Source organism: Anoplophora glabripennis, unplaced genomic scaffold (assembly GCF_000390285.2).
Source record: "Anoplophora glabripennis isolate ALB-LARVAE unplaced genomic scaffold, Agla_2.0 scaffold623, whole genome shotgun sequence".
Classification (NCBI taxonomy): Eukaryota; Metazoa; Arthropoda; class Insecta; order Coleoptera; family Cerambycidae; genus Anoplophora; species Anoplophora glabripennis.
The window spans coordinates 20449-36706 of NW_019416726.1; the positions used below are offsets into that span (position 1 = coordinate 20449).

At 32.8% G+C, this 16258-nt stretch overlaps 1 protein-coding gene across 1 annotated transcript in view; it reads left to right on the forward strand.

Annotated features, from left to right (window-relative positions):
* The window catches only part of LOC108909915 (protein GDAP2 homolog), a gene marked incomplete at its 5' end in the record, with an annotated part of 61747 nt that overhangs the window by 19756 nt on the left and 25733 nt on the right, over positions 1–16258 (forward strand).

Consider the following 16258-nt stretch of genomic DNA (forward strand, 5'->3'; position numbering starts at 1 on the left):
CGCTCAACGGATTGAGTTGAAATTTTCAAGATCGGCTAATCTTTAGCAATACTTTGTGTATACAAAATAAGAATGTTTTTGAAAATTTACTGAATAAGCCCATTCTATCCGATTATTCTACATCCTCCGTTAGAGGTAACTAGGATCTCTTCGATAAATGAAGGAAATGGAAGGAAACCATTATTGCCAGATTGGCAATTTGTTACATATTATACGGGTTTTGGTTTATAAAACATACTTCTAAAAGTACTTTGAAATTTATAAACCAGTACATAATTATAACTAATATCTGGAATCTAATAATACTTTTTTACATTGCTTTTAATTTGCAACTAGATTTTATTTGTAAGTTCTTCTTTTAGCTATGATTTCATGGTGATGTTTTGAAAGTATAATAGACAATATTATTTGATCGAGATTCGAAATCATGTTTCAAACATTTTAGCTATTGCCTTGTTGATTTTGTCAATTTAGTGGATGAATTTGGCAACACTGAAGGGATTATTTGCCACTGTAATATTCTAAAGGATCCTAAAACTTACTACAGACGGACGCAAAGAAGTTTGTATCTGAGATAGCTCCGCCCACAAAAGCGCACTGGACACGGCAAGGGAAACGCTATCTCCATTCGTCGCGCCTACGTCTTATTCCTTCTAGCCGATTGCGTTCTCTCTCACTCTAGCGCAGCTTTGCCTGAATCAGAAACGCAAACTTATTTGGTGTCGATCTGTACATAAGGCAGTGTTGCCAGATTGGGGGTTTCCCCCCAAATTTGTTTTTTTTTCTTTACTTGCGGGTATTTTTGGGGGTAAACATTGATTGGAGGGATTTTTGGTTATGAATTATTTAATTGGATATATTTTGGAGTAAAATGTATGGTAGGGTAATATTGGTATTGGTAAGTATATCACATAATTCATAATTATGACCGAGAAGTATTTCAATATGCCTACAGTAGTTTAGTATCTTCGAGCATATACTATTGGAGATAGCATGCCATTGCGAAAAGTGTGGCTGAGTGTGCAAGAGAGACAGACCGTATCTCAGTACATGCTGTCTGACTCTAGCACGCACGCGATTGGTTGGAGCATTCATGTCCAAAATGCTCCAGTATTTTAGTTCGGAGAAAATGTATGAAAGAAAAAATAATGATGTAAACGTTATAGAAATATTTTCAGAAACTGCAATTTAAGTACGTAATGTAATACATTACATATACAGGGTTGGAAAGTCCCCATGGTTCATCGGCCGTTACATGAGAGCGATAAAGTAAGTCATAGAAATCCGTGCGATAGAGAAAGATGGCTATAATGAAGGCGTCTAATAGGGCGAAATGGGCGGTAACTATTAGACGCCTTCATTATAGCCATCTTTCTCTATCGCACGAATTCCTATGACTTTCTTTATCGCTCTCTCACGTAACTGCCGATGAACCATGGGGACTTTCCGACACTGTATTTCTAGGTAGGTATGATATTTATGTCAATTTTAATAAATAAAAATATATTTCGAAAACTTTGGGGGATTTTATTTGAAAAATGTCAGTTTCTGGCGGAATTTACTCCTGTGGTTGGGGGAATTGTAAAAATCAATCTGGCAACTCTGACATAAGGCCTGTATTTGATATTTCCGCTTAATAATATCACGTCTATATTTATTATTTTATTTTTTTTAGAGCCTAAATCTGGCCAAAATGAAAAAAGAAAAAATGTGGGTCTCATTCGTTTTTCATGGTATTTTGTTGTAGTTTGTGTGCATACCAAAACACCTGACCGCAACTTCTAGGTTTGTTAATCAACGAAGTAGACAATCGCAAACTAATTCATTTAAGTTTAGCCGATTTGACAGACTAGCGGATTACGATAAGGCGACTCACCCTGTACCTAAGGCCTCCTCTCCATTATATCGATTTGACATTATGTTTTCAGGTTAACTCCGTGTGTCATATTTTATTCATTTCCCATAATGTTTCTTATTGTCTGGGCGGTTGAATGTCAGATGCGAAGCGGCGTTCAGCGGTCCCACAGGCAAGACCACTTCGCTCCGGTTCTCCTGGTTGTCCCGCGCTTTCTGGTCGCGTTAAATTCTCTCACGGCATGGGGGAGGAGGAGAAGGTGGTCCCCGGGCCTTCGGGGATGTCGTTCAAGACCGCTTTTTATCTGTGGATGATGAAAACTAGGTAAGGGTAGCGGAGTAATGGTGGTGATTTTTTTTTTCCTAACTGGAAGTGTGTTGGTTGTGTGAATTAGTTGGTTCAGAATCTGTAGAAAGGAGTCGGAATGATGTAGATACAAGTATCTGTAGTTGCTGGGGCGAAATATACATACAATTTGGCGACAAGTTTATATTTTGTTTACAGATCCAATTTTTTATTTATACAGGGCGAATCGTATTCTTTGGTGAATTTTAAGGAGTCTCTCATATAAAGTTTTTATCTAGGACGCTTCGTTAAAAAGATACAGGGTGTTAAACTTCAAAAAGTATTTTTAATTATTTTTTTAAACAATTTAAAAACTAGTAAGTGAAATAATTTGAAAGTGCAAAAAATCAAAAATTATATATATTTTTTAAATAAGTATTACTTAAACATTTACACAGGGTTGTAATCCCACTCGGCTACAATTTTCGTGAACAAATTTTGACCTTGAAATAGTGATTTTTTTATCCAAAATCTAATAATAGCACATTATTCTACAGCCTACACCATCCACCCTGTATATATTTTTTTATCAAAATTCATTCATTTTTTGATTTATTTTATTATTTTATGTTCTATTCATTTAATTTCTTTTGTTAATGTTGGGAAATGAGGAAAATTTAGACCTTTCATCATTGTTTCTCGGCGTTTCACTGGACCTAAACTCAATATTCAATTTTTTTGAGCACTTGTACGTTCCATTCTAATTTTTTTTCAGGCAGTGTTAAAAAACTTTGCTATAAATTAAAATAATAATAATCAGAACATTAAAAAAAAATTGGATTATAATGAATTTGTAGCAGGCATAAGATTTTTAATTTTGAGTTAATTATAATTTTCAAGTAGGCACTCTTTTAGGATATACAGTGTGTCCCGTTTTTCAGGTTAACACCTCTGGAAATATGAGAAGGCTGTGGACATTCCGCAAGACAATTTTTTTACAAATAGTACCCTGAAGGGAGATTATATTCTACTAATCATTTTATTAATGTGACAAAAGCCTGGCCTACTACGATTTTTAAAAAAAGTCGTTTTTCCAGAAAGTGGTATTAGGCATTTTATTATCAAAAAGATAATATTATCAGGCTATTTAACATTCATCAAAATACACATATACCAAATTTAATCGACCAAAAATGTCTATTGAATGTTCTTTTATGGGATGCCAAACTTCAGAAAAATCAGACAACTAAAAATTATAATAACCAGTCAAAGATTGCCATGAAAGTGAAAACAAGTACCAATCGGACAAAGAAAAAATACAGATACTATAAATTTAATTGCGGCCACAGTAAAAATAATAATTAACGTAATAAAATGTAATGAATTGCAAATACAGTTGGATGGAGCTTCAATCCACAACACTGCCGCAGTCTTTAATTGGCTTAATCACCAATTTCGGAATAAGTGGATAGGGAGAAGGAATCCAGTAGTACAGTAGCCACCAAGATCTCCTGATTTGTTCCCTATGGACTTTTGAGGTTTTACAAAACAAAATTTATAAAAATAGGCCAAGGAATTTGGATGACCTAATGAATAAAACAAACTTGAACAGAAATTACTCCACAACAGCTATGTCAGGTATCTTTAAATTTAATAAGACGATTGGAAAAATGTGTTCGGCTGGAAGGAGGTGCAATTTTTTGTGTAACAATTTAGTATTTATAATTCATTACATTTTTTGTACGTTAATTATTATTTTTACTGTGGCTGCAATTGGAAGTATTAAATTTATAGTGTTCGTATTTTTTCTGTGTCCGATTGGTACTTGTTTTCACTTTCATGGCAATCTTTGACCTGCTTATTATAATTTTTAGTTGTCTAATTTTTCGAAGTTTGGCACCCCATAAAGAAACACTCAATAGACATTTGTCGATCAAATTTGGTATATCGGTATCCTGATGGGTGTTGAATAGCCTGGTAATATTATCTTTTTGATAAAAAAATGCCTAATACCACTTTCTGGAAAAAAGAGCCCTTTAAAAAATCTTGGTAGGCCAGACTTTTGTCGCATAAATAAAATAATTATTAGAATTTAACCTCCCTTCAGGGTACTATTTGTAAAAAAATAGGTTTGCGGAAAGTCCACAGTCTTCTCACATTTCCAGAGGTGTTAATCTGAAAAGCGAAACACACTGTATACTATCTGAACTCTAAACATTGTAGAGCGAATGTTTTCACTTTTACGCATCTTCATATCTTTTATATTTAGAGTTACTCTTTTGTATACCATTCAACATGTTTTGTGTGGACATTTTCATATTTACAAAAGCAAACTGAGTCCGGTACTGTTAAGAGCCGCTTATTCCCGAACTCTACGATCACTGTTTCTCGGATTAGAGGGGAAATACAACGTCGACCTATTTGCGTTGATTTGTTGTTTTCACCGAGTGTTTCTTTTTTAAGTATGTTGTTTTCATGTGAAAATTAAATGCAATAAAAATTTTAACCGCGAATAGGTACGAAGATAAATAAAATGAATACCAAGGATAGGAGGAAGCCATAAATAGAAATTTTCATTATAATATGTGACATATAATACAGAAAACCTAACCCCAAAAAATCATTGTACCAAATTTCAAGGTAAATTTTTGTATTTTGTAATATGACTAAAATTTTATGGTAAAAAAAATCGGTAGCCGAACGACAAAGTACGAAGTAACCCTTCCGGTGGGGAAAGATTTAGCCACTTCCATTTATATTTTATCCGGCAGACATTCGGAAAAATTTACATTTTTATGGCCCAAACCGGCGCACTATCATCGCCTGGCGACATAAAATTGGGCCTTTAATCGGATTATTTGTCTGACTGTATTAATAATCGAATTAGGCAAAATTCCGTGTAATAGATAATTCAATATTCTTTGATTGAAACCCTGCAGCCTCAATTTGATTTACTGCCCTGCGTTCACCACACGTAAACGTTATTACAGTTCAATGCAATTCGTTTGATGAAACGTACTAAATAGTAAGTTTATAGTTTATAGACTGCGAGAATATATGGGAAAAAATTATATTCTTAATTATTATTTTTATAAGCTTCGCTATACTGAATAGTTCTTGCAAGAGTTGTATTATTTCCTTTTCTACCTTCAATGACGACTGGAGTATTAAACAACATATAGAATCGTGTATTATTCCCACAAAAAAAAAGACCTCGCCTTCTTCCAGTTTCCAAATTAAATCACGTTCAGTGAGACGAAATAACGGGCATTGTTTAATGGAAATATATATTTATTCTGCACAATATGAAAATTGATATACGTGCTGACGTTTGAAAACAAACATATACGTGTACCAATAGACACAGTCCACTGGATTCGTTTAGTGGTCGGTTGGTTGATGAAATTCGATCAGTAGCTGCAGTTGTTCTTTTTTTTAATATGACCATATTTCCATATGCCAAGATGTACCTGTATATTGAGTTGACATCGTTTTGTAACAAATACTAGAACAGTATCAGAAATTATGTTTTTATTACAAAAAAAAATAATCGCTTATAAAGACAGTGATTAAATTTATGCAGCACCTCGTTCCGCATTTTGACGTCATTTCATTATTCCCGCAAAAATAGTAACTCATCTTAGGGATTTGTTCTATCTGAAGGTCAGGTGGGGTCAAGTCTGGTCCGTACGGCGTCTGATTCATTGCTACTTAGAACTCGAACAAAATGAAGTGGCGCAAAATTGATCGCTAGATGCATTCGACTTATTTTAAACGTGAAATTTACGTTTATCCACGCAGTTCCTTTTATTATTATTTAAATACGGGTTGAGGATAATCCTGTTAATTACCTAAATTAGTTTTTTTATAGCATAGCGTTTGGTAAATAACTTAAAACCGTTAAGCTGGTGGTGTAATGTTTTTCCTTTGTTTCCCAACATCCTGAGTTTCGGTACGTTCTTAGTTCTCGAAGACTACAGTCCGTACGAAATTTGTTGGGACAGAATTCCAAGAAGACGCCTGCGTCACTTTCTTGGAATTAACCGCATTCGACCCCCGAGGTAGAAAGACATTGGCGGCGAGGCCTTCACCGTATCAGCTCGGTAACTGCAGAGCATACTCTATTTTGCAGTTACGAAGGCATGTTTCTTCGTATCGCCCTGTCCTTAAAATAAATCAATGGAGGGGGAACACATTTTCATACAAAAAATCTACCTTATATACAGTGTGAACCATTTTAGTCATGCACGTATTGATATCTTGGAAACTATAAGAGTTAGGAAAATGGTTAAACGGGGAAAGTTTTAGTCATTTCTGTGTGGACTAAAATAAGTGGAAATGGTAAAAGGGCCTATAATAAACCTAAAAAAAAATAAATGCGTGAGGAGGGGTGGCGGAGGGTTGATTTGGGGGGTTGAAAAGTTATAAAAAATTGTATAATTGGGATTTCTGGCGAAAGTTGACGTCAAACAAAAAAGTATACATTACAAAAGTTTGTAGATCATGCAAAAATCTACAACTTTTGTAGAGGTCACTTTTTAAGATAACATCAAAATTTCCGAGAAAAATGCGAAAAACAGGTTTTTTTCTGATTTTTCGTTTTTTATTTCTCATTTCCGCAGAAATAATTTAATTTTGACGAAATTTGGTGAAAGTATACCTTCCTCTGTCTTAAATAACCTCAAATTTTTTTAGATAAAAAGAAATCAAGAAGTTTCTGATATTCATTTTTTTCGGCCTGAAACACTTTTTTTTTTCAAAGACAAATTCTACTTAAAAAAATCATCGTACAGAGTTCTGCCGGTAATCATTTTTTTCGTTTTAACATATACTTTTTGGTGAAATAAAAAATCTGTAATAACAGGTCAAAAACATACTAAAAAATGCAAAAATAATAAAAAATTACTCGCAACAATAAATTTTTCAGTTGTTGTTGATAACTTGTTATAACTTTTCCACCCCCCAAAGCAACCCTCCGCCGCCCCAGCTCACGCATTTATTTATTTATTTTTTTCGTTCATTATGATAAGCCTACCATTTCCACTTATAAAAGTCTAGGTAACAATTTTCTTTTTTTTCCCCTCTAAATGAGTTATTTTGATCGGTCTAATTAATGGTAAGCTTTTACAAAAATTTGAGACTTCCATAATAGTTTCGAAATATGCGGTGTTGCCAGATTTATTAAAAATATTAAAATATTGATTTTTTAGGTTGTTTTTAAAATTTCTTCTTACTTATATCATTGAAAAACCAAAAAAATGCTCTATTTGCTCAGTTTAAAATTCAATATGGCGTCCTTAAGAGAAAAAAATTGATGATGGTTTCTCGCAACCGAAACGTCGCAATGAAAATCTAAATACGTAGTGAAATTCCTCTAAATAAGAAAGTTACAGTCGATTTTCGAAAACGCAACATTTAGTTTATTTTCAAACTAACTCAAATTAACATTAAACATTAAATTAGCAACATAATTCTCTAAACTTTATCTATTTTCCTATCTCTTATAGTTTCCAAGCTACCGATACAAGCATGAACAAAATGGTCCACACTCTATATTTACCTTTATATATACAGAGTATAAGAAGGTTGACTGCCATTACTTTTCAGCATGAGATAGAGATATCATAAATGAACAAAAAAGTTGTATATTACAGAAGTGTAAGATTAACAGTTTTCAAAATACAGCGAGTATTAATAATGGGGAGTTTCATCACAGCGTAACTACATCGCTTAAGCATACCACGTGTGCAAACTTGTCCTACGGAAAAAATGTAAGCATCTTTTAACATTTAGTAAATTTTAAGACAATTGTTTTCCAGTATTTAAATAAATAAAATAAACATTGTATTTTATGGTATTATATGTCAATATTTCTTATTCCTTAATTAATCGAACATCAAGTTGGACATTTTGATAATTTTTTTCTCGTAATGGTTGAGTTTAGAACCCATGCCATATAAGTTTTTTTTTATTTATTTTAATGTATTGTATCGTTTGTTAAAATTAAGGCAGTAAAATTTCTAACACCCTGTATACATATATATTTTAATATTCTGATAATAACGCGGAAAATTTCAAGGCCCCCCCTGTCGCGGTAAATTGTTACAGTAGTTGCGATAACAGAACTTTATTGGCTTATTCTTTTTTGGAATTCTATCTCGACAAATATTGTACGGATTGTACTTTTTTCTTTTGCTGATGCCCACTGTAGAAATTATTGTTTCATGTTGTCTAATAACGTGGCTAAATGTAAACTTGTGGAAAACCGAAAAATCCATACAAAAATGTAAAAAATATCAAGTTTCTAAAAGCTTTACGAAGACTACAGCCATCAACCTATTTCATTAAAATGCTTTTATTATAGATAATCGATTCTACATTTATCTTTCACATCATTCCTGTACGGTTTGGTTAGGTACGTTCTGTATGATTTGAAGAATTTGATAGATTTGAAAATTACAGTTTTTAAATAAGTATATATGTGTGTTTGTACGTAAAATAATTCTACTCTAGCAGAATCATATTTCCTGTGGTAGGTATAGCTTTCGTAATTATTAGAATGTAACAGAAACGTGATTCTCATGCTCATGGAAAACCAGAAGCGTTTTAACTGAGTGAAATCTAACAATATCTTGTGAGCAGAATTATTTTTAAATTTATTGAAAAAAATCAATGGGAAATAATCCAAGAAGTGGATGAATTGCTTGTCCAAAGTGACCTTAAGTATTAATCTACAATTAAATTAAAATCAATTTTTTTTGTATCCCAGCTAATAAAAGAGTTCCCAGTATTATTTAAAAATATAAAAAGGGATTATATTTTCCGTTTATTAAATCATCAACTCATCTAAATATAACATAGCGAGGTGAATTATATTTTTTTCACATTATTGCACGTTATTAAAAATTATACTCTCAATGTTATACATTTTATCGCCAATTTACATATGGTCTAGTTATAAAGATAACCTACCTTTTACAACTATTACAGCAGTTTTTTAATTATTCCTTAATAATGTCGGCCATAAACGTGGTTTAATCAACAAGTAATGAATGTAGTGTCACGGGTTCGGCGTGTCGAAAAATTTAGGAAAGGACGAAATTAAACGCTACACTGAGAGAACTGTCGATATCTATTGAACAAAAGTGTTGTAATGTAATTCCTCCGAATTTGTTTTATAACTTAAAAATATCCAACTTTAGAACTCCTGCAACTAACATTTTCCAGTGTTTTAAAATTATACCGGGTGTTTTGGAAAAAAGTCGATTAAATTTGGGAACTGATACAACACCACAGGTATAATAAGATATCTTCTTCCTGTAGACTTCATTCTGCCATGATTTCTTGCAGGACGCCAAATGTCCTTAATTTTACACCTTTGTATATTTCCCCAAAATAGACAATATTGTTGCACAATCTGGCAATCGCGAATTGAAAAAAAAACAGCCAAATTCTCTAGCTTGCGTAGATGATGTTTGTATGTTTGCATACAAAGGTCGTTTTTAGTTCGTTTTATTCGTATTTTTTTAGAGTTTATTGTCTATTTTGCGATAGATAACAAAAACATTATTTTCTATACATTTGAAAACGCTGTTGACTGCCCTAAAGTCAACCAAATTCTATTCTTTAATATACAAGGTGTCTAGAAAAAGCCGCTGTAGATTCCTTCCTTAAAAAGTTATCGGCAATTAAAATCTTTTTTAAAACCGTTTTAATATTTAGGAACATTTTAAAAGCGAAATTTATACTAAGGTAATTTGATTTAAATCGATTTATTTATTTTCAATCAAGGAAGCTACTCTTGAAGTATGACCAATTCGTTTTTAGATACTTTGTTAAGGAGCAGAGCTGGTTTTTCTCAAAAACCGAGCGATTTCAGTGATCTTTTTATGTAAAACGAAATTTTGCATATATGACATACACTGTAAACATCTCAAACATTTAATAGGGGGATTACATTGTCTTTTGAAGAAAGATATGGCTAAAATTAAGTCCATAAGAAAAGATATCAGTCCCTGAATTTTAGGTACGTTGTTCCGAAACACCCTGTAGAGAATATTAAAAATAAAAAAAATATTCTCAACTGCAACATAAATTCGAACTTCTAACACCTTTAATCAATTTAAGAATTCGCTTCTCTCAGTGTATGCGCACTCCCAACGAAGTGCAGCTCGCATCGGGGTAGGCCATGTGTGTCGGGCGCTCGCTAGGTAGTTGATGTGCAGTTGTTTCTGCTCGAGGACGGCGGATTTGCTCCACGGTGAAAGCGCCAACTTGAATCTAGCGCGGCGTGCTTCGCGTTTGACGTTTTATTTCGGGGATTTTTTTTTGTTAAAATATGGTGGAGGCGGTGGCGGATTCACCCAGTTTGTTTTCCAGTGTCGCCAATTTGTTGGGGTGGACCAGTGTGGAGGTGGACGATGAGGATAGGTAACGTTTTAAATATTTTACGCGCGTTTGAGTTTAAGGCTTAGGTTTTTGTTGTGTGTGTAATTGCTTTCTACATTTTTTTTTAATATGGTAGATTAAGCGGAAATAAAAAAAATTATACAATTGCGAGTACTAGTCTTTAGTATGCAGAAATAATGAAAGTTTGTCCTATATACTTATTCACTGTTGTATGTTTTAAATAATTCAACAATTACGCTGTTTGCAAATCTTACCGTGTGGACAGAAAAAAATACACGTTTTTCTCAATTTCGGTTAGGTTTTTATCACTTGCTTGATTTGATCCAATCAAAAGCTTATTAATGTTTCCAGACATTTCAATAAAATGTCATATCTATTTTGTGTCATTTATTTCTTGTCCCACTCTGTATTATGTCAGTGAGTGTATCTATCTGACACATGCTTGGAATAACCATCATTTTTAATTATGCAATATACAAATATCTATTTTTAACATTTTTTTTTATAAAGCTATAGTCTGTTTGGAAATGAAAGAGAGTAATAAAACCCCGAGATAAGAACCGGCCATGGGCGTGGTAATATTTCGTTTCAGGTAATTATCGGGTAACACTAATGCTAACAAAAATGACAGGGATTGGAAAATCGACTATCTACAGACTTTTAAAGGAAACAAAAAATGAACAAGATACTGTAAATCCCCCAAAATCATCTACAGGGAGGTCAAAAGTCGTTATAGATGATTTCTTCAAAAATGTCATTCGCAGAAAAGTACACTCATTTTATTTTAAAAAAGAAATACCAACGCTAAACAAAATTTTAAGTGAACTTTCAGAGGACAACGATTTGCCAAAAATCAGTAGAAGCAAATTATGGGCCGTCTTACGAGAGTTGAATTTTTGCTGGGAAAAGCAGAACAGGAAGTCAGTTCTTATCGATAAAGATGAAATTATTTGTTGGCGAAGATCCTACTTAAGATCAATTAGAAAATTCCGTGACGAAGGGAGGAATATTTATTATCTAGACGAAACTTGGGTCAACGAGGGATATACTGTAACAAAAGTATGGCAAGATAAAAATGTAAAAAGTTTTCGACAAGCATTTTTGGATGGACTTTCAACAGGGTTCAAGGCACCTTCAGGTAAAGGGCGAAGATTAATAGTGACACATATAGGTAGTGCCAGTGGTTTTGTAGATGGCGGTTTACTTTTATTTGAATCTAAAAATACAGGTGACTATCACGAAGACATGAACGCAGATGTTTTCGAAGAGTATTTTACACAGATGTTGGATCTTATTCCTCCGGGGTCTGTAATTGTCATGGATAATGCCAGTTACCATTCACGGCAGACCGAGCGGACGCCTACGACTGCTTGGAGGAAAGCCGATATAATTCAATGGTTATCCGGAAAAAACATTTCTTTTGAAACAAATATGGTGAAAAAGGAACTTTTGACACTTGTCAATCTTAATAAAGATCAGAAAAAATATGTTATCGATGAAATGGCAACAAATCGCCAAATAACGGTACTACGGTTACCACCTTATCACTGTGAACTTAACCCAATCGAATTAGTCTGGGCGCAGGTAAAAGGAGATGTAGCGCGAAATAATACGACGTTTAAATTAAGTGACGTGAAAATTTTGTTAAAAAATTCCTTGGAACGAGTAACTGCAGATAACTGGCAAAGATGTATACATCATGTACAAAAAGAAGAGGAGAAAATGTGGGAACTCGATAATTTAATTGACGTTACTGTGGAACCTATCGTTATCAATCTAGGAGACGAAGATAATTCATCAGAATATTCAGAGGATGAATTTTAATATACCTACTTTTTTATTTTCTTTATTGTACATTTATACAACACTACATTTACTCACCATAATTTGAATTTTCAAAATACATATATTTTTGTGTGGAATAAAAGTCTATTCATTAAATTTAAATAAATATTTTGATAATAATATTGAATAATTTTATTTGAATTACTAAAAACCCTCTTAACCCGGTTATGATGCTTAAAGTAGCCTCATGTTTTGAAATGCTGTTTTTATATTGTTTACTTATAAGAGAAATGGACCGAGAAATTGAAGCGGCATAGACAAAGACGGATTGTCGGGGATTAAATTTTAGCTACCTGCTACAATTTAGTACAACCCGGTCACACAAAGTTTTTTTAAAAGTACACCTCATCTATACCGATAGTACATAATATAAAAATATTGAATATAAGCACCAGTACTACATTTATTTACGATTTGCATACATAATAAGCTTTTATTACTCTCTTTCATTTCTAAACAGACTATACTTATATATTGATAGCCGTTGCACTTTCTAATGTTTTCTTTCTTCATACAAAACTGTTTATTTACATTGTGAAATCTTTGTGTGGTAAACCAAATCTTATTAATTTTTTTTCAATTTAGAACTTGGTAAATTTGATTTCCAATAAACAAACTTCTTTATTGTAATAGTGAAGCACCGGTTTATTTTTTTGAACAAATACTAATAAAAGTATAAGAGGTTGATTTTTGCTTTGAAAGTAATCTGGAAATAAATATAAATTAATTAATTTATGGAAACAATTGAAATACATATGGTTATTTAGACGTCGTTCCAAGGCTGATATGTATGTATATATTTTTCCGGTAAATTTTTTTATAAACTGGCATATCGTAATACATACACTATTATTTTGCATTTTAGTACCATAAGGACATTATAGTACCAATACTATAATGGTAAAGATTGGAAAATTCTCGCATAACCTTAGTTTCTTTATTTGGTAACATAATTCAGAAAACGGAATCTTGTATAACATTTTCTATTAATGAATATGTCAGTTCTACAGACTTAATCCAATTATAATACATTGTCTACTAGTATGACGTCACGAAAACAGTTGTGAGAACCATTTTTATCAGCAGCAACGTAGAGCCTCTACGGTAGGGGTACTACTAGCTTTATAAAATTAAAATTATTGTTTATTTTTGAAATAAGGAATGCGCACATCATATTGGGCAACTTGCTATCTGCTATAATTTTGCTGTGAGCGCGAAGATCACGTTGCTATACCAAGGTCAAGCGGCCTCTAAACCATCGCGAATAATCAATACACTAAAAAATCGAATCGCCGTGCGTGCCTGTATATTCCACATGGCCATCCAAACGAAACTATCTTACGCTTTTCCAAGTCTAATTTTAACAAGTAATAATGACGTCCGGCAAGCATGTGTTCTAAAAATAAGGTTGCGTTTTCGTTTATAACCTCCCGATTTTGTATTTACGTGTTTCCGTGGATCATATCACGATATGTTGTCCAGGAGGCTTTCAGAATTCACTATATCAGTAGTAAATTGAAGCGGGCCTTGATCGAGGCAAAATCGTTTTCTGCATTCACGTTATCATGGATCTGGTGATTCCGAATGATTTTTCCGAGTTGGATGAATCCTTGTAAGTATTTTGATGTTCAGATTGTCCCATCTCATTTTTTTAAATGAAAATAGTAACAATATGCATATACATATACAAATTTAGCCAGTGATCATGTTGTAAACAAATAATAATAGAAAAATGTTAAGTTATCTTGATTTAACTTCAGAAGTAACAGCAGTAGGACTTAAAATGGATCCTTGAGGCATTTATGTCTCACAATCAATGCGTCTGAAAAGTATCACCTTCCCTCATTTTTTTAATTGTAATAGCCAGAAAATTAAGCACCTAATCATGATTTTGCATAGATTTCAGACGGATGGAAAGATATGGTTCAAAACGGCAATGATGTGGTTGCCAAATAGTAGAATGTACCAGAAGTTAAAAAAATTGTTTTAACTCCCAAATGATTTAGTTGACTCTAGCGTCACAGCATAAAGTTATTGCGTTCAATTTATAATGTTTTCGCCGCTCAAAATTAGTTATAATGAATTAGTTTGGGTTTGGAATCCTTGAATTTTATACCCGTAACATACACAGCATTACTAAATTTGAATGAAGTTAGTCCATATATCCCAGAAGTGGTAGCGTTACGCCATAACTTTTGTTCAGTCATTTTTCATTCGACTATTTTACGATTAAGTAGGTATGCTGTAGAGAAAAATTGACAGCCATACTCGTATGGAGAAATTAAATGCTTTATTGTTGCCGTATTATCCCCGAGCAAACTAAAAAGTGTTTTTTAAGGAGGTATATCGGGTTTACTCAAATGCACAGATGTACTTGAAATTTATATAGTGTATTACCCAGTGCGTCATATTTTTTTGAAATTTTTTTTGAATCTAGATTTTGAGATATTGTTGTTGAAAGTTGTTCATTTTAACATAGGTTTATATGGCGAAGATGGACGGTGCGGTTCTTTTTGCCCATAACTGAGAAAAAAATGTAGAAATTGTGAAACAAAACTTTTCCATAGATAGTGTTATCTTATTTTTGATGTAAAACTAATGTAAGTTTTGAACATAGTACAGCTGTATTAATTAGAAATAGAAACCAATAATTGCATTTCTGTCTGACTTGAGGATTAATGTGGCAACGTCGCAATCAGCTGACAGCAAGGAGGGAATACATTTGAAAGACTTGATAAAAACGAAATTGATTTCAAACATATACATTTTTCCTAAATCCCATGTACATTGTTATCAACAATAAATTATCCACAACAGATGATTTTTTGTAATGTTTTTAAAAAACTAGATTAATTAAAAAAGACTAGGAAGCTGTGATATATTTATTGGAATAAAAAATACAGTTGATAAATCCTTTTAATATATTTAATGGTTTATAAAAACATCGTAATCATTACCCAGCAATATTTAGGGTTACATAAAGTTTTCTTTACTTGATTAATATAATTAGTAATACTTGAGATAAAAGCATTTGTACGGAATAACAAAGGAACATAAATATTTCTCAGCAAACTTTATATCTAAAAAATTAGTTATAGTTGCAAAACTTTTGTAACATTACTAAAATAGAGATTAAAAACACGAACAGTGAGTAATAATGTAATTTCTATCACAGAACCTTCAAAATTGCATCCAACATTTTCTTTGACTTGGACGAGAGATGGGCGCGAGTGTCATTTCATTTCTTTAGAACTAAATTAACATAATTCTCGTTGTTTTACCAGTTCACATGATTTACGGATTTTAAATAAAGGATACAAATCTTCGCGAGGATAATACGATATATTTGCTATATATAATAATTATATTGTACATAGTTTACACACAATACATTTTTGAACGCGTACGCATCTTTACCCGAATTTGACGCGCAATATCTCCGATGTCCGAGGTCTGTAGGTTCGCAGTGTGTACAACTGCTAGTCAATTATTAGCGCTGTTGCCACATCTACATAGTCTTTATGCGTTCATTAAATATAATTTAAAACTACTTAAATATGATATTTTTATGTTGTTAATTAGTCAGTATGTATGCTATGTGCATATGAGTAGATTGCTATATAGATAATGTTTATCGCAAATAATTTCCATAAGAAAAGCATAGGGCCCCCCGGCGCTCCTAACTTCCCTCGGACCCCGATATAACTCTTTAAGTGTAACTCATTTTAATTCATGGTAGAAGAGCTACGAAAGACTAAAATTTTAAAACTAGAACAAAACTTGGCAACAGTGCGAATCTAATCACTTGACCTAGTTCTAGGGCAGCTGATAGACTTTTTTCATAACGAATGTCAAAAAATCTAA